Below are 20,314 nucleotides of genomic sequence, written 5' to 3'. Positions count from 1 at the left end.
CAAGAGGACTGACACTCTAACATACAATGATTTGAATCTCTCCTGTGAGTCCAGTTTTAGATTTCGATGCTTCCCCTCAGGTTTACTGTATACCTTGGACCTTCTTATTGACGATGAAACACAGAAATTGCATCCGAATTTAATACAAAAGGCGCAATGCCGACTTAAGCACAAGAGGACTGACACTCTCACTTTCTATGATGTGAACCTCTCCTGTGAGTCCAGTTTTAGATTCCGCTGCATCCCTTCAGGTTTACTGTATACCTTGGACCTCCTTACTGACGATGAAACACAGAGATTGCATCTGAATTTAATACAAAAGGCCCAATGCCGACTTAAGTACAAGAGGACTGACACTCTAACTTTCTATGATTTGAACCTCTCCTGTGAGCCCACTTTTAGATTCCGATGCTACACTTCAGGTTTACTGTATACCATGGATCTTCTTATTGACGATGAAGCACAGAAATTGCATCGGAATGAAATTCAAAAGGCACAATGCCGACTTAAGTACAATATGACTAACACTCTAATTTTCTACGATTTGAACCTCTCCTGTGAGTCCAGTTTTTGAGTACGATCCTGCACTTCAGGTTTACTGTATCCCGTGGACCTCCTTATTGACGATGAAACACAGACATTGCATCCGAATGTAATACAAAAGGCACAATGCCGACATAAGTACAAGAGGACAGACACTCTAACTTTCTATGATTTGAACCGCTCCTATGAGTCCAGTATTGGGTTCCGATGCTTCCCATCAGGTTTACTGTATACCTTAGACCTTCTTATTGACGATGAAACACAGAAATTGCATCCGAATTAAATACAAAAGGCACAATGCCGACTTAAGTACAAGAGGACTGACACTCTAACTTTCTATGATTTGAACCTCTCCTGTGAGTCCAGTTTTAGATTCCGATGCTTCATTTCAGGTTTACTGTATCCCTTGTACCTTCTTATTGATGATGAAACACATAAACTGCATCCGTATTTAATACAAATGGCACAATGCCGACTTAAGTACAAGAAGACTGACACTCTAACATTTTATGATTTGAACCTCTCCTGTGAGTCCAGTTTTAGATTCCGATGCCTCACTTCACGTTTACTGCATCCCTTGGTCCTTCCTATTGACGATGAAACACGGCAATTGCATCCGAATTAAATACAAAAGGCACAAAGCCGACTTAAGTACAAGAGGACTGACACTCTCACCTTCTACGATTTGAACCTCTCCTGTGAGTCCAGTTTTAGATTCCGATGCTTCACTTGAGGTTTACTGTATCCCTTGGATATTCTTATTGACGATGAAACACAGAAATTGCATCCGAATGTAATACAAATGGCACAATGCCGACTTCAGTACAAGAGGACTGACACTCTAACCTTCTATGATTTGAACCTCTCCGGTGAGTCCAGTTTTAGATTCCGATGCTTCACTGCAGGTTTACTGTATTCCTTGGAAATTCTAATTGACGATGAAAAACAGTAATTGCATCTTAATAAAAATTCAAAAGCCACAATGCCGACTTAAGTACAAGAGGACTGACACTCTAACTTTCAATGATTTGAACTTCTCCTGTGAGTTCAGTTTTAGATTCCGATGCCTCACTTCAGGTTCACTGTATACCTTGGACCTTCTTATTGACGATGAAACACAGAAACTGCATCGGAATTGAACTCAAAAGGCACAATGCCGACTTAAGCACAAGAGGACTGACACTCTAACTTTCTATGATTTGAACCTCCACTGTGAGTCCAGTTTTAGAATCCGATGTATCACTTCATGTTTACTGTATCCCTTGGACCTTCTTATTGACGATGAAGCACAGAAATTGCATCGGAATGAAATTGAAAAGGCACAATGCCGACTTAAGTACAAGAGGACTGACACTCTAACTTTCTATGATTTGAACCTCTCCTGTGAGTCCAGTTTTAGATTCCGATGCTTCATTTCAGGTTTACTGTATCCCTTGTACCTTCTTATTGATGATGAAACACAGAAACTGCATCCGTATTTAATACAAATGGCACAATGCCGACTTAAGTACAAGTAGACTGACACTCTAACATTTTATGATTTGAACCTCTCCTGTGAGTCCAGTTTTAGATTCCGATGCCTCACTTCACGTTTACTGCATCCCTTGGTCCTTCCTATTGACGATGAAACACGGCAATTGCATCCGAATTAAATACAAAAGGCACAAAGCCGACTAAGGTACAAGAGGACTGACACTCTCACTTTCTACGATTTGAACCTCTCCTGTGAGTCCAGTTTTATATTCCGATGCTTCACTTGAGGTTTACTGTATCCCTTGGATATTCTTATTGACGATGAAACACAGAAATTGCATCCGAATTTAAAACAAATGGCACAATGCCGACTTCAGTAAAAGAGGACTGACACTCTAACCTTCAATAATTTGAACCTCTCCTGTGAGTCCAGTTTTAGTTTCCGATGCTTCACTGCAGGTTTACTGTATACCTTGGAACTTCTTATTGACGATGAAAAACAGTAATTGCATCTTAATAAAAATTCAAAAGGCACAATGCCGACTTAAGTACAAGAGGACTGACACTCTACCTTCTATGATTTGAACCTCTCCAGTGAGTCCAGTTTTAAATTCCGATGCTTCACTTCAGGTTTACTGTATCCCTTGGACCTTCTTATTGACGATGACACACGGAAATTGAATCGGAATTTAATACAACAGGCACAATGCCGACTTAATTACAAGAGGACTGACACTCTAACTTTCAATGATAAGAACCTCTAATGTGAGACCAGTTTTAGATTCCGATTTTTCACATCAGGTTTACTGTATCCCTTGGACCTTCTGTTTAACGGTGAAGGACAGAAATTGCATCGGAATGAAATTCAAATGCACAATGCCGACTTAAGTACAAGAGGACTGACACTCTAACTTTCTATGATTTGAATCTCTCCGGTGAGTCCAGCTTTAGATTCCGATGCTTCACTTCAGGTTTACTGTATACCTTGGACCTTCTTCTTGACGATGAAACACAGAGATCGCATCGGAAGTAAATTAAAAGGCATAATACCGACTTAAGTACAAGAGGACTGACACTCTAACATACAATGATTTGAATCTCTCCTGTGAGTCCAGTTTTAGATTTCGATGCTTCCCTTCAGGTTTACTGTCTACCTTGGACCTTCTTATTGACGATGAAACACAGAGATTGCATCCGAATTTAATACAAAAGGCACAATGCCGACTTAAGTACAAGAGGACTGACACTCTAACTTCCTATGATTTGAACCTCTCCTGTGAGTCCAGTTTTAGATTCCGATGCTACACTTCAGGTTTACTGTATACCATGGACCTTCTTAATGACGATGAAGCACAGAAATTGGATCGGAATGAAATTGTAAAGGCACAATGCCGACTTAACTACAAGATGACAGACGCACTAATTTTCTATGATTTGAACCTCTCCTGTGAGTCCAGTTTAAGAATCCCATGTATCACTCCATGTTTACTGTATCCCTTGAACCATCTTATTGACGATGAAACGCAGAAATTGTATCCGAATTTAATACAAAAGGCACAATGCCGACTTAGGTACAAGAGGACTGGCACTCTATGATTTGAACCTCTCCTGTAAGTCTAGTTTTAGAATCCGATGCTACACTTCAGGTTTGCTGGATCCGTTGGACCTTCTTATTGACGATGAAACACAGAAATTGCATCGGAATTAAATTCAAAAGGCACAGTGCCGACTTAAGTACAAGAGGACTGACACTCTAACTGTCTATGATTTGAACCTCACCTGTGAGTCCAGTTTTAGATTCCGATGCTTCACTTCAGGTGTACTGTATCCCTTGTACCTTGTTATTAATGATGAAACACTGAAACTGCATCCGTATTTAATACAAATGGCACAATGCCGACATAAGTACAAGAATACTGACACTCTAACTGTCTATGATTTGAACCTCACCTGTGAGTCCAGTTTTAGATTCCGATGCTTCACTTCAGGTGTACTGTATCCCTTGTACCTTGTTTTTAATGATGAAACACTGAAACTGCATCCGTATTTAATACAAATGGCACAATGCCGACATAAGTACAAGAATACTGACACTCTAACTGTCTATGATTTGAACCTCTCCTGTGAGGCCAGTATTAGATTCCGATGCCTCACTTCAGGTTTACTGTATCCCTTGGACCTTCTTATTGGCGATGAAACACGGAAATTGCATCCGAATTTAATACAAAAGTCACAATGCCGACTTAAGTACAAGAGGACTGACACTCTCACTTTCTATGATTTGAACCTCTCCTGTGAGTCCAGTTTTAGATTCCGATGGTTCACTAGCGGTTTACTGTATCCCTTGGACATTCTTATTGACGATGAAACACAGAAATTGCATCCGAATTTAATACAAATGTCACAATGCCGACTTCAGTACAAGAGGACGGACACTCTACCCTTCTATAATTTGAACCTCTCCTGTGAGCCCAGTTTTATATTCCGATGCTACACTTCAGGTCTACTGTATACCTTGGACATTCTTATTGACGATGAAACACAGAAATTGCATCGGAATTAAATTCAAAAGGCACAATGCCGACTTAAGGACAAGAGGACTGACACTCTAACTTTCTATGATTTGAATCTCTCCGGTGAGTCCAGCTTAAGATTCCGATGCTGCACTTCAGGTTTTCTGTATACCTTGGACCTTCTTATTGACGATGAAACACAGAAATTACATCGGAATTAAATTCAAAAGGCACAGTGCCGACTTAAGTACAAGAGGACTGACACTCTAACTGTCTACGATTTGAACCTCACCTGTGAGTCCAGTTTTAGATTCCGATGCTTCACTTCAGGTGTACTGTATCCCTTGTACCTTGTTATTAATGATGAAACACTGAAACTGCATCCGTATTTAATACAAATGGCACAATGCCGACATAAGTACAAGAATACTGACACTCTAACTGTCTATGATTTGAACCTCTCCTGTGAGGCCAGTATTAGATTCCGATGCCTCACATCAGGTTTACTGTATCCCTTGGACCTTCTTATTGGCGATGAAACACGGAAATTGCATCCGAATTTAATACAAAAGTCACAATGCCGACTTAAGTACAAGAGGACTGACACTCTCACTTTCTATGATTTGAACCTCTCCTGTGAGTCCAGTTTTAGATTCCGATGGTTCACTAGCGGTTTACTGTATCCCTTGGACATTCTTATTGACGATGAAACACAGAAATTGCATCCGAATTTAATACAAATGTCACAATGCCGACTTCACTACAAGAGGACGGATACTCTACCTTTCTATAATTTGAACCTCTCCTGTGAGTCCAGTTTTATATTCCGATGCTACACTACGGGTCTACTGCATACCTTGGACATTCTTATTGACGATGAAACACAGAAATTGCATCGAAATTAAATTCAAAAGGCACAATGCCGACTTAAGTACAAGAGGACTGACACTCTAACTGTCTATGATTTGAATCTCTCCGGTGAGTCCAGCTTAAGATTCCGATGCTGCACTTCAGGTTTTCTGTATACCTTGGACCTTCTTATTGACGATGAAACACAGAAATTGCATCCGAATTTAATACAAAAGGCACAATGCCGACTTAAGTACAAGAGGACTGCCACTCTCACTTTCTATGATTTGAACCTCTCCAGTGAGTCCAGTTTTAGATTCAGCTGCATCCCTTCAGGTTTACTGTATACCTTGGACCTTCGTACTGTCGATGAAACACAGAAATTGCATCCGAATTTAATACAGAAGGCAGAATGACGACTTAAGTACAAGTGGACTGACACTCTAACTTTCTATGATTTGAACCCCTCCTGTGAGTCCAGTTTTAGATTCCGATGCTTCACTTCAGGTTTACTGTATACCTTGGACCTTCTTATTGACGATGAAACACAGAAATTGGATCCGAATTTAATGCTAAAGCCACAATGCCGACTTAAGTACAAGAGGACGGACACTCTAACTTTCTATGGTTTGAACCTCTCCTGTGAGTCAAGTTTTAGTATCCGATGCTACACTTCAGGTTTACTGTATACCATGGATCTTCTTATTGACGATGAAGCACAGAAATTGCATCGGAATTAAATTCAAAAGGCACAATGCCGACTTAAGTACAAGAAGACTGACACTCTAACTTTCTATGATTTGAAACACTCCTGTGAGTCCTGTTTGAGATTCCGATGCCTCACTTCAGGTTTACTGTATCCCTTGGACCTTCTTATTGGCAAGGAAACACGGAAATTGCATCCGAATTTAATACAAAAGTCACAATGCCGACTTAAGTACAAGAGGACTGACACACTCTCTTTCAGATTTGAACCTCTCCTGTGAGTCCAGATTTAGATTCCGATGCTTCACTTCAGGTTTCCTGTATACCTTGGACCTTCTTATTGACGATGAATCACAGAAATTGCATCGGATTTATATTCGAAAGGCACAATTCCGACTTAAGTACAAGAGGACTGACACTCTATCTTTCTATGATTTGAATCTCTCCGGTGAGTCCAGATTTAGATTCCGATGCTTCACTTCAGGTTTACTGTATACCTTGGACCTTCTTCTTGACGATGAAACACAGAAATTGCATCGGAAGTAAATTCAAAAGTCACAATGCCGAATTAAGTACAAGAGGACTGACACTCTAACTTCCAATGATTTGAATCTCCCCTGTGAGTCCAGTTTTAGATTTCGATGCTTCCCTTCAGATTAACTGTATACCTTGGACCTTCTTATTGACGATGAAACGCAGAAATTGCATCCAAATTTAATACCAAAGGCACAATGCGACTTAAGTACAAGAGGACTGACACTTTAACTTTCTATGATTTGAACCTCTCCTGTGAGTCCAGTTTTAGATTCTGATGCTTCTCTTCAGGCTTACTGTATACCTTGGACCTTCTTCTTGACGATGAAACACAGAAATTGCATCGGAAGTAAGATCAAAACACACAATGCCGACTTAAGTTCAAGAGGACTGACACTCTAACTTCCAATGATTTGAATCTCTCCTGTGAGTCCAGTTTTAGATTTCGATGCTTCCCTTCAGATTTACTGTATACCTTGGACCTTCTTATTGACGATGAGACACAGAAATAGCATCCTAACTTACTACAAAAGGCACAATGCGACTTAAGTGCAAGAGGACTGACACTCTCACTTTCTATGATTTGAACCTCTCCTGTGATACCAGTTTTAGATTCCGCTTCATCCCCTCAGGTTTACTGTATACCTTGGACCTTCTTACTGACGATGAAACACAGAAATTGCATCTGAATTTAACACAAAAGGCACAATTCCGACTTAAGTACAAGAGGACTGACACTCTAACTTCCTATGATTTGAACCTCTCCTGTGAGTCCAGTTTTAGATTCCGATGCTACACTTCAGGTTTACTGTATACCATGGACCTTCTTAATGACGATGAAGCACAGAAATTGGATCGGAATGAAATTGAAAAGGCACAATGCCGACTTAAGTACAAGATGACAGACGCACTAATTTTCTATGATTTGAACCTCTCCTGTGAGTCCAGTTTAAGAATCCGATGTATCACTCCATGTTTACTGTATCCCTTGAACCATCTTATTGACGATGAAACGCAGAAATTGTATCCGAATTTAATACAAAAGGCACAATGCCGACTTAAGTACAAGAGGACTGGCACTCTATGATTTGAACCTCTCCTGTAAGTCTAGTTTTAGAATCCGATGCTACACTTCAGGTTTGCTGGATCCCTTGGACCTTCTTATTGACGATGAAACACAGAAATTGCATCGGAATTAAATTCAAAAGGCACAGTGCCGACTTAAGTACAAGAGGTCTGACACTCTAACTGTCTATGATTTGAACCTCACCTGTGAGTCCAGTTTTAGATTCCGATGCTTCACTTCAGGTGTACTGTATCCCTTGTACCTTGTTATTAATGATGAAACACTGAAACTGCATCCGTATTTAATACAAATGGCACAATGCCGACATAAGTACAAGAATACTGACACTCTAACTGTCTATGATTTGAACCTCTCCTGTGAGGCCAGTATTAGATTCCGATGCCTCACTTCAGGTTTACTGTATCCCTTGGACCTTCTTATTGGCGATGAAACACGGAAATTGCATCCGAATTTAATACAAAAGTCACAATGCCGACTTAAGTACAAGAGGACTGACACTCTCACTTTCTATGATTTGAACCTCTCCTGTGAGTCCAGTTTCAGATTCCGATGGTTCACTAGCGGTTTACTGTATCCCTTGGACATTCTTATTGACGATGAAACACAGAAATTGCATCCGAATTTAATACAAATGTCACAATGCCGACTTCAGTACAAGAGGACGGACACTCTACCCTTCTATAATTTGAACCTCTCCTGTGAGCCCAGTTTTATATTCCGATGCTACACTTCAGGTCTACTGTATACCTTGGACATTCTTATTGACGATGAAACACAGAAATTGCATCGGAATTAAATTCAAAAGGCACAATGCCGACTTAAGGACAAGAGGACTGACACTCTAACTTTCTATGATTTGAATCTCTCCGGTGAGTCCAGCTTAAGATTCCGATGCTGCACTTCAGGTTTTCTGTATACCTTGGACCTTCTTATTGACGATGAAACACAGAAATTACATCGGAATTAAATTCAAAAGGCACAGTGCCGACTTAAGTACAAGAGGACTGACACTCTAACTGTCTATGATTTGAACCTCACCTGTGAGTCCAGTTTTAGATTCCGATGCTTCACTTCAGGTGTACTGTATCCCTTGTACCTTGTTATTAATGATGAAACACTGAAACTGCATCCGTATTTAATACAAATGGCACAATGCCGACATAAGTACAAGAATACTGACACTCTAACTGTCTATGATTTGAACCTCTCCTGTGAGGCCAGTATTAGATTCCGATGCCTCACATCAGGTTTACTGTATCCCTTGGACCTTCTTATTGGCGATGAAACACGGAAATTGCATCCGAATTTAATACAAAAGTCACAATGCCGACTTAAGTACAAGAGGACTGACACTCTCACTTTCTATGATTTGAACCTCTCCTGTGAGTCCAGTTTTAGATTCCGATGCTTCACTAGCGGTTTACTGTATCCCTTGGACATTGTTATTGACGATGAAACACAGAAATTGCATCCGAATTTAATACAAATGTCACAATGCCGACTTCACTACAAGAGGACGGATACTCTACCTTTCTATAATTTGAACCTCTCCTGTGAGTCCAGTTTTATATTCCGATGCTACACTTCAGGTCTACTGCATACCTTGGACATTCTTATTGACGATGAAACACAGAAATTGCATCGAAATTAAATTCAAAAGGCACAATGCCGACTTAAGTACAAGAGGACTGACACTCTAACTGTCTATGATTTGAATCTCTCCGGTGAGTCCAGCTTAAGATTCCGATGCTGCACTTCAGGTTTTCTGTATACCTTGGACCTTCTTATTGACGATGAAACACAGAAATTGCATCCGAATTTAATACAAAAGGCACAATGCCGACTTAAGTACAAGAGGACTGCCACTCTCACTTTCTATGATTTGAACCTCTCCAGTGAGTCCAGTTTTAGATTCAGCTGCATCCCTTCAGGTTTACTGTATACCTTGGACCTTCTTACTGTCGAATAAAACACAGAAATTGCATCCGAATTTAATACAGAAGGCAGAATGACGACTTAAGTACAAGAGGACTGACACTCTAACTTTCTATGATTTGAACCCCTCCTGTGAGTCCAGTTTTAGATTCCGATGCTTCACTTCAGGTTTACTGTATACCTTGGACCTTCTTATTGACGATGAAACACAGAAATTGGATCCGAATTTAATGCTAAAGCCACAATGCCGACTTAAGTACAAGAGGACGGACACTCTAACTTTCTATGGTTTGAACCTCTCCTGTGAGTCAAGTTTTAGTATCCGATGCTACACTTCGGGTTTACTGTATACCATGGATCTTCTTATTGACGATGAAGCACAGAAATTGCATCGGAATTAAATTCAAAAGGCACAATGCCGACTTAAGTACAAGAAGACTGACACTCTAACTTTCTATGATTTGAAACACTCCTGTGAGTCCTGTTTGAGATTCCGATGCCTCACTTCAGGTTTACTGTATCCCTTGGACCTTCTTATTGGCAAGGAAACACGGAAATTGCATCCGAATTTAATACAAAAGTCACAATGCCGACTTAAGTACAAGAGGACTGACACACTCTCTTTCAGATTTGAACCTCTCCTGTGAGTCCAGATTTAGATTCCGATGCTTCACTTCAGGTTTCCTGTATACCTTGGACCTTCTTATTGACGATGAATCACAGAAATTGCATCGGAATTAAATTCAGGAGGCACAATGCCGACTAAAGTACAAGAGGACGGACACTCTAACTTTCTATGAATTGAACCTCTCCTGTGAGTCCAGATTTTGAATCCGATCGTTCACTTTAGGTTTACTGTATACCGTGGACCTCCTTATTGACGATGAAACACATAAATTGCATCCGAATGTAATACAAAAGGCACAATGCCGACTTAAGTACAAGAGGACTGACACTCTAACTTTCTAAGATTTGAACCTCTTTTATGAGTCCAGTTTTAGTTTCCGATGCTTCCCATGAGGTTTACTGTATCCCTTGGACCTTCTTATTGACGATGAAACACTGACATTGCATCCGAATTTAATACAACAGACACGATGCCGACTTAAGTACAAGAGGACTGACACTCTAACTTTAAATGATTAGAACCTCTCCTGTGAGTCCAGTTCTAGATTCAGATTTTTCACTTCAGGTTTACTGTATCCCTTGCACCTTCTTTTTAACGGTGAAGCAGAGAAATTGCATCGGAATGAAATTCAAAAGGCACGATGCCGACTTAAGTACAAGAGGACTGATACTCTACCTTACTATAATTTGAACCTCTCCTGTGAGTCCAGTTTTAGGTTACGATGCTTCACTTCAGGTTTACTGTATACCTTGGACATTCTTTTTGACGATGGAACACAGAAATTGCATCGGATTTATATTCGAAAGGCACAATTCGGACTTAAGTACAAGAGGACTGACACTCTATCTTTCTATGATTTGAATCTCTCCGGTGAGTCCAGATTTAGATTCCGATGCTTCACTTCAGGTTTACTGTATACCTTGGACCTTCTTCTTGACGATGAAACACAGAAATTGCATCGGAAGTAAATTCAAAAGTCACAATGCCGAATTAAGTACAAGAGGACTGACACTCTAACTTCCAATGATTTGAATCTCCCCTGTGAGTCCAGTTTTAGATTTCGATGCTTCCCTTCAGATTAACTGTATACCTTGGACCTTCTTATTGACGATGAAACGCAGAAATTGCATCCAAATTTAATACCAAAGGCACAATGCGACTTAAGTACAAGAGGACTGACACTTTAACTTTCTATGATTTGAACCTCTCCTGTGAGTCCAGTTTTAGATTCTGATGCTTCTCTTCAGGCTTACTGTATACCTTGGACCTTCTTCTTGACGATGAAACACAGAAATTGCATCGGAAGTAAGATCAAAACACACAATGCCGACTTAAGTACAAGAGGACTGACACTCTAACTTCCAATGATTTGAATCTCTCCTGTGAGTCCAGTTTTAGATTTCGATGCTTCCCTTCAGATTTACTGTATACCTTGGACCTTCTTATTGACGATGAGACACAGAAATTGCATCCGAACTTACTACAAAAGGCACAATGCGACTTAAGTGCAAGAGGACTGACACTCTCACTTTCTATGATTTGAACCTCTCCTGTGATACCAGTTTTAGATTCCGCTTCATCCCCTCAGGTTTACTGTATACCTTGGACCTTCTTACTGACGATGAAACACAGAAATTGCATCTGAATTTAATACAAAAGGCACAATTCCGACTTAAGTACAAGAGGACTGACACTCGAACTTTCTATGATTTAAACCGCTCCTGTGAGTCCAGTTTTAGATTCCGATGCTTCACTTTAGGTTTACTGTATACCTTGGACCTTCTTATTGACGATGAAACACAGAAATTGCATCGGAATTAAATTCAAAAGGCACAATGCCGACTCATGTACAAGAGGACGGACACTCTATTTTTCTATGATATGAACATCTCCTGTGAGTCCAGTTTTACATTCCGATGCTACACTTCAGGTTTACTGTATACCATGGATCTTCTTATTGACGATGAAGCACAGAAATTGCATCGGAGTGAAATTCAAAAGGCACAATGGCGACTTAAGTACAAGATGACTATCACTCTAATTTTCTATGATTTCAACCTCTCCTGTGAGTCCAGTTTTTGAATCCGATCCTTCATTTCAGGTTTACTGTATCCCTTGGACCACCTTATTGACGATGAAACACAGAAATTCCATCCGAATATAATACAAAAGGCACAATGCCGACTTAAGTACAAGAGGACTGACACTCTAACTTTCTATGATTTGAACCTCTCCTATGAGTCCAGTTTTAGATTCCGATGCTTCCCTTCAGGTTTACTGTATACCTTGGACCTTCTTATTGACTATGAAACACAGAAATTGCATCCGAATTTAATACAAAAGGCGCAATGCCGACTTAAGTAAAAGAGGACTGTCACTCTAACTTTCTATGATTTGAACCTCTCCTGTGAGTCCAGTTTTAGATTCCGATGCTTCCCTTCAGGTTTACTGTATACCTTGGACCTTTTTATTGACGATCGAACACAGAAATTGCATCCGAATTTAATACAAAAGGCACAATGCCGACTTAAGTACAAGAGGACGGACACACTTACTTTCTATTTTTTGAATCTTTTCTGTGAGTCCAGTTTCAGATTCCGATGCTTCCCTTCAGGTTTACTGTATACCTTGCACCTTCTTACTGACGATGAAACACAGAAATTGGATCCGAAATTAATGCAAAAGGCACAATGCCGACATAAGTACAAGAGGACTGACACTCTCACTTTCTATGATTCTATGATTTGAACCTCTTTTGTGAGTGCAGTCTTACATTCCGGTGCTTCACTTCAGGTTTTCTGTACACCTTGGACCTTCTTATTGACGATGAATCACTGAAATTGCATCGGAATTTAATTCAGAAGGCACAATGCCGACTTAAGTACAAGAGGACGGACACTCTAACTTTCTATGAATTGAACCTCTCCTGTGAGTCCAGTTTTAGTTTCCGATGCCACACTTCAGGCTTACTGAATACCATGGACCTTATTATTGACGATGAAGCACAGAAATTGCATCGGAGTGAAATTCAAAAGGCACAATGCCGACTTATGTACAAGATGACTGACACTCTAACTTTCTATGATTTGAACCGCTAATTTGAGTCCACTTTTAGAATCCGATGCTTCACTTCAGGTTTTCTGTATCCCTTCGACCTTCTTATTGACGATGAAACACAGAAATTGCATCAGAATGTAATACAAAATTCACAATGCCGACTTAAGTACAAGAGGACTGACACTCTAACTTGCTATGATTTGAACCTTTCCCTTGAGTCCAGTTTTAGATTCCGATGCTTGACTTCAGGTTTCGTGTATACCTTGGACCTTCTTATTGACGATGAAACACAGAATTTGCATTCGAATTTAATACAAAAGGCACAATGCCGACTTAAGTACAAGAGGAATGACACTCTCACTTTCTAGGATTTGAACCTCTCCTGTGAGTCCAGTTTTAGATTCCGATGATTCACTTCAGGTTTCCTATATACCTTGGACCTTCTTATTGACGATGAAACACAGAAATTGCATCCGAATTTAATACAAAAGGCACAATGATGACTTAAGTACAGGACGACTGACACTCTCACTTTCGATGAATAGAACCTCTCCTCTGAGTCCGGGTTTAGATTCCGATGCTTCACTTCAGGTTTCCTGTATACCTTGGACCTTCTTATTGACGATGAAACACAGATATTGCATCCGAATTAAATTCAAAATGCACAATGCCGACTGAAGTACAAGGGGACTGAGTCTGTAACTTTCTATGATTTGAACCTCTCCTGTGAGTCCAGTTTTAGATTCCGATGATTCACTTCAGGTTTACTGTATCCCTTGGACCGTCTTATTGATGATGAAACACAGAAATTGCATCCGAATTTAATACAAAAGGCACAATGCCGACCTAAGTACAAGAGGACATCCACTCTCACTTTCTATGATTTGAACCTCTCCTGTGAGTCCAGTTTTAGATTCCGACGCTTCCCTTCAGGTTTACTGTATACCTTGGACCTTCTTACTGACGATGAAACACAGAAATTGGATCCGAAATTAATGCAAAAGGCACAATGCCGACTTAAGTACAAGAGGTCTGACACTCTCACCTTCTATGATTTGAACCTCTCCTGTGGGTCCAGTTTTAGTTTCCGATGCTTCACTTCAGGTTTCTTGTATACCTTGGACCTTCTTATTGACGATGAAACACAGAAATTGCATTGGAATTAAATTCAGAAGGCGCAATGCCGACTTAAGTACAAGAGGACGGACACTCTAACTTTCTATGATTTGACCTCTCCTGTGAGTCCAGTTTTAGATTCCGATGCTACACTTCAGGTTTACTGTATACCATGTACCTTCTTATTGACGATGAAGCACAGAAATTGCATCGAAGTGAAATTCAAAAGGCACAATGCCGACTTAAGTACAAGATGACGGACACTTTAACTTTCTATGATTTGAACCTCTCCTGTGAGTCCAGTTTTAGAATCCAATGCTTCACTTCAGGTTTACTGTATCCCTTGGACCTTCTTATTGACGATGAAACACAGAATTTGCATTCGAATTTAATACAAAAGGCACAATGCCGACTTTAGTACAAGAGGAATGACACTCTCACTTTCTATGATTTGAACCTCTCCTGTGAGTCCAGTTTTAGATTCCGAAGATTCACTTCAGGTTTCCAATATACCTTTGACCTTCTTATTGACGATGAAACACAGAAATTGCATCCGAATTTAATACAAAAGGCACAATGCCGACTTAAGTACAGGGGGACTGACACTCTCACTTTCGATGATTTGCACCTCTCCTCTGCGTCCAGGTGTAGATTCCGATGCTTCACTTCTGGTTTCCTGTATACCTTGGACCTTCTTATTGACGATGAAACACAGAAATTGCATCCGAATTAAATTCAAAAGGCACAATGCCGACTGAGGTACAAGGGGACTGACTCTCTAACTTTCTATGATTTGAACCTCTCCTGTGAGTCTAGTTTTAGATTCGGAAGATGCACTTCAGCTTTACTGTATCCCTTGGACCTTCTTATTGATGATGAAACACAGAAATTGCATCCGAATTTAATACAAAAGGCACAATGCCGACCTAAGTACAAGAGGACATCCACTCTCACTTTCTATGATTTGAACCTCTGCTGTGAGTCCAGTTTTAAATTCCGATGCTACACTTCAGGTTTATTGTATACCATGGACCTTCTTATTGACGATGAAGCACAGAAAATGCATCGGAATGAAATTCAAAAGGCACAATGCTGACTTAAGTACAAGATGACTAACACTCTAATTTTCTATGATTTGAACCTCTCCTGTGAGTCCAGTTTTAGAATCCGATGCTTCACTTCAGGTTTACTGTATCCCTTGGACCTTCTTATTGACGATGAAACACAGAAATTGCATCCGAATGTAATACAAAAGGCACAATGCCGACTTAAGTACAAGAGGACTGACACTCTAACTTTCTATGATATGAACCTCTCCTATGATTCCAGTTTTAGATTCCCATGCTTCCCTTCAGGTTTACTGAATACCTTGGACCTTCTTATTGACGACGAAACACAATAATTGCATCCGAATTTAATACAAAAGGCACAATGCCGACTTAAGTACAAGAGGACTGACACTCTAACTTTCTATGATTTGAACCTCTCCTGTGAGTCCAGTTTTAGATTCCGATGCTTCCCTTCAGGTTTACTGTATACCTTGGACCTTCTTACTGACGATGAAACACAGAAATTGGATCCGAAATTAATGCAAAAGGCACAATGCCGACTTAAGTACAAGAGGACTGACACTCCCACTTTCTATGATTTGAAACTGTTCTGTGAGTACAGTTTTAGATTCCGATGCTTCACTTCAGGTTTCCTGTATACCTTGGACCTTCTTATTGACGATGAAACAAAGAAATAGCATCGGAATTAAATTCAAAAGGCACAATGCCGACTTATGTACAAGAGGACGGACACTCTATTTTTCTATGATTTGAACCTCTCCTGTGAGTCCAGTTTTAGATTCCCATGCTACACTTCAGGTTTACTGTATAGCATGGATCTTCTTATTGACGATGAAGCACAGAAATTGCATTGGAATGAAATTCAAAAGGCACAATGCCGACTTAAGTACAAGTTGACTATCACTCTAATTTTCTATGATTTCAACCTCTCCTGTGAGTCCAGTTTTTGAATCCGATCCTTCACTTCAGGTTTACTGTATCCCTTGGACCTCCTCATTGACGATAAAACACAGAAATTCAACCCGAATGTAATACAAAAGGCACAATGCCGACTTAAGTACAAGAGGACTGACACTCTAACTTTCTATGATTTGAACCTCTCCTATGATTCCAGTTTTAGATTCCTATGCTTCCCTTCAGGTTTACTGTATCCCTTGGCCCTTCATATTGACTATGAAACACAGATATTGCATCCGAATTTAATACAAACGGCGCAATGCCGACTTAAGTAAAGGAGGACTGTCACTTTAACTTTCTAAGATTTGAACCTCTCCTGTGAGTCCAGGTTTAGATTCCGATGCTTCCCCTCAGGTTTACTGTATACCTTGGACCTTTTTATTGACGATTGAACACGGAAATTGCATCCGAATGTAATACAAAAGGCACAATGCCGACTTAAGTACAAGAGGACGGACACACTCACTTTCTATGATTTGAACCTCTTCTGTTAGTCCAGTTTTAGATTCCGATGCGTCCCTTCAGGTGTACTGTATACCTTGGACCTTCTTACTAACGATGAAACACAGAAATTGGATCCGACATTAATGCAAAAGGCACAATGCCGACATAAGTGCAAGACGACTGACACTCTCACTTTCTATGATTCTATGATTTGAACCTCTCCTGTGAGTCCAGTCTTAGATTCCGGTGCTTCACTTCAGGTTTCCTGTACACCTTGGACCTTCATATTGACGATGAATCACAGAAATTGCATCGGAATTTAATTCAGAAGGCACAATGCCGACTTATGTACAAGAGGACGGACACTCTAACTTTCTATGAATTGAACCTCTCCTGTGAGTCCAGTTTTAGATTCCGATGCTACACTTCAGGCTTACTGAATACCATGGACCTTCTTATTGACGATGAAGCACAGAAATTGCATCGGAGTGAAATTCAAAAGGCACAATGCCGACTTAAGTACAAGAGGACTGACACTCTAACTTTCTATGATTTGAACCTCTCCTGTGAGTCCAGTTTCAGATTCCGATGCTTGACTTCAGGTTTCGTGGATTCCTTGGACCTTCTTATTGACGATGAAACGCAGAATTTGCATTCGAATTTAATACAAAAGGCACAATGCTGACTTAAGTACAAGAGGAATGACACTCTCACTTTCTATGATTTGAACCTCTCCTGTGAGTCCAGTTTTAGATTCCGATGATTCACTTCAGGTTTCCTATATACCTTGGACCTTCTTATTGACGATGAAACACAGAAATTGCATCCGAATTTAACACAAAAGGCACAATGCCGACTTAAGTACAAGAGGACTGACACTCTCACTTTCGATGAATTGAACCCCTCCTCTGAGTCCAGGTTTAGATTCCGATGCTTCACTTCAGGTTTCCTGTATACCTTGGACCTTCTTATTGACGATGAAACACAGAAATTGATTCCGAATTAAATTCAAAAGGCACAATGCCGACTGAAGTACAAGGGGACTGACTCTCAAACTTTCTATGATTTGAACCTCTCTTGTGAGTCCAGTTTTAGATTCCGATGATTCACTTCAGGTTTACTGTATCCCTTGGACCGTCTTATTGATGATGAAACACAGAAATTGCATCCGAATTTAATACAAAAGGCACAATGCCGACCTAAGTACAAGAGGACATCCACTCTCACTTTCTATGATTTGAACCTCTCCTGTGAGTCCAGTTTTGATTCCGATGCTACACTTCAGGTTTATTGTATACCATGGACCTTCTTATTGACGATGAAGCACAGAAATTGCATCGGAAAGAAATTCAAGAGGCACAATGCTGACTTCAGTACAAGATGACTAACACTCTAATTTTCTATGATTTGAACCTCTCCTGTGAGTCCAGTTTTAGAATCCGATGCTTCACTTCAGGTTTACTGTATCCGTTGGACCTTCTTATTGACGATGAAACACAGAAATTGCATCTGAATGTAATACAAAAGGCACAATGCCGACTTAAGTACAAGAGGACTGACACTCTAACTTTCTATGATTTGAACCTCTCCTGTGAGTCCAGTTTTGGATTCCGATGCTTCCCTTCAGGTTTACTGTATACCTTGGACCTTCTTACTGACGATGAAACACAGAAATTGGATCCGAAATTAATGCAAAAGGCACAATGCCGACTTAAGTACAAGAGGACTGACACTCTCACTTTCTATGATTTGAACCTCTCCTGTGGGTCCAGTTTTAGTTTCCGATGCTTCACTTCAGGTTTCCTGTATACCTTGGACCTTCTTATTGTCGATGAAACACAGAAATTGCATCGGAATTAAATTCAGAAGGCGCAATGCCGACTTAAGTACAAGAGGACGGACACTCTAACTTTCTATGAGTTGAACCTCTCCTGTGAGTCCAGTTTTAGATTCCGATGCTACACTTCAGGTTTACTGTATACCATGGACCTTCTTATTGACGATGAAGCACAGAAATTGCATCGAAGTGAAATTCAAAAGGCACAATGCCGACTTAAGTACAAGATGACGGACACTCTAACTTTCTATGATTTGAACCTCTCCTGAGAGTCCAGTTTTAGAATCCGATGCTTCACTTCAGGTTTGCTGTATCCCTTGGACCTTCTTATTGACGATGAAACACCGAATTTGCATTCGGATTTAATACAAAAGGCACAATGCCGACTTAAGTACAAGAGGAATGACACTCTCACTTTCTATGATTTGAACCTGTCCTGTGAGTCCAGTTTTAGATTCCGATGATTCACTTCAGGTTTCCTATATACCTTTGACCTTCTTATTGACGATGAAACACAGAAATTGCATCCGAATTTAATACAAAAGGCACAATGCCGACTTAAGCACAGGAGGACTGACACTCTCACTTTCGATGATTTGATCCTATCCTCTGCGTCCAGATTTAGATTCCGATGCTTCACTTCAGGATTCCTGTATACCTTGGACCTTCTTATTGTCGATGAAACACAGATATTGCATCCGAATTAAATTGAAATGGTACAAAGCCGACTTAAGTACAAGAGGACAGACTCTCCAACTTTTTATGATTTGAACCACTCCTGTGAGTCCAGTTTTAGTATCCTATGATTCACTTCAGGTTTACTGTATCCCTTGGACCTACTTATTGATGAAGAAACACAGAAATTGCATCCGAATTTAATACAAAAGGCACAATGCCGACTTAAGTACAAAAGGAACTGACATTCTCACTTTCTATGATTTGAACCTGTCCTGTGAAACCAGTTTTAGATTCCGATGCTTCCCTTCAGGTTTGCTGTATACCTTGGACCTTCTTACTGACGATGAAACACAGAAATTGCATCCGAATTTAATACAAAAGGCTCAATGCCGACTTAAGTACAAGAGGACTGACACTCTAACTTTCTATGATTTGAACCTCTCCTTTGAGTCCAGTTTTATATTCCGATGCTTCACTTCAGGTTTACTGTATACCTTGGACCTTCTTATTGACGATGAAACACAGAAATTGGATCCGAATTTAATGCAAAAGGCACAATGCCGACCTAAGTACAAGAGGACTGACGCTCTAACTTTCTATGAATAGAACCTCTCCTGTGAGTCCAGTTTTAGATTCCGACGTTTCACTTGAGGTTTACTGTATCCCTTGGACATTCTTATTGACGATGAAACACAGAAATTGCATCCGAATTTAATACAAAAGGCACAATGCTCACTTAAGTACAAGAGGACTGACACTCTAACCTTTTAGGATTTGAACCTCTCCTGTGAGTCCAGTTTTAGATTCCGATGCTTCACTACAGGTTTATTGTATACCTTGGAACTTCTTACTGACGAAGAAACACAGTTATTGCATCGGAATAAAAAT

Source organism: Schistocerca americana, chromosome 2 (genome assembly GCF_021461395.2).
Source record: "Schistocerca americana isolate TAMUIC-IGC-003095 chromosome 2, iqSchAmer2.1, whole genome shotgun sequence".
NCBI classification, from domain to species: domain Eukaryota; kingdom Metazoa; phylum Arthropoda; class Insecta; order Orthoptera; family Acrididae; genus Schistocerca; species Schistocerca americana.
Note: the sequence above shows the minus strand (reverse complement) of the source record.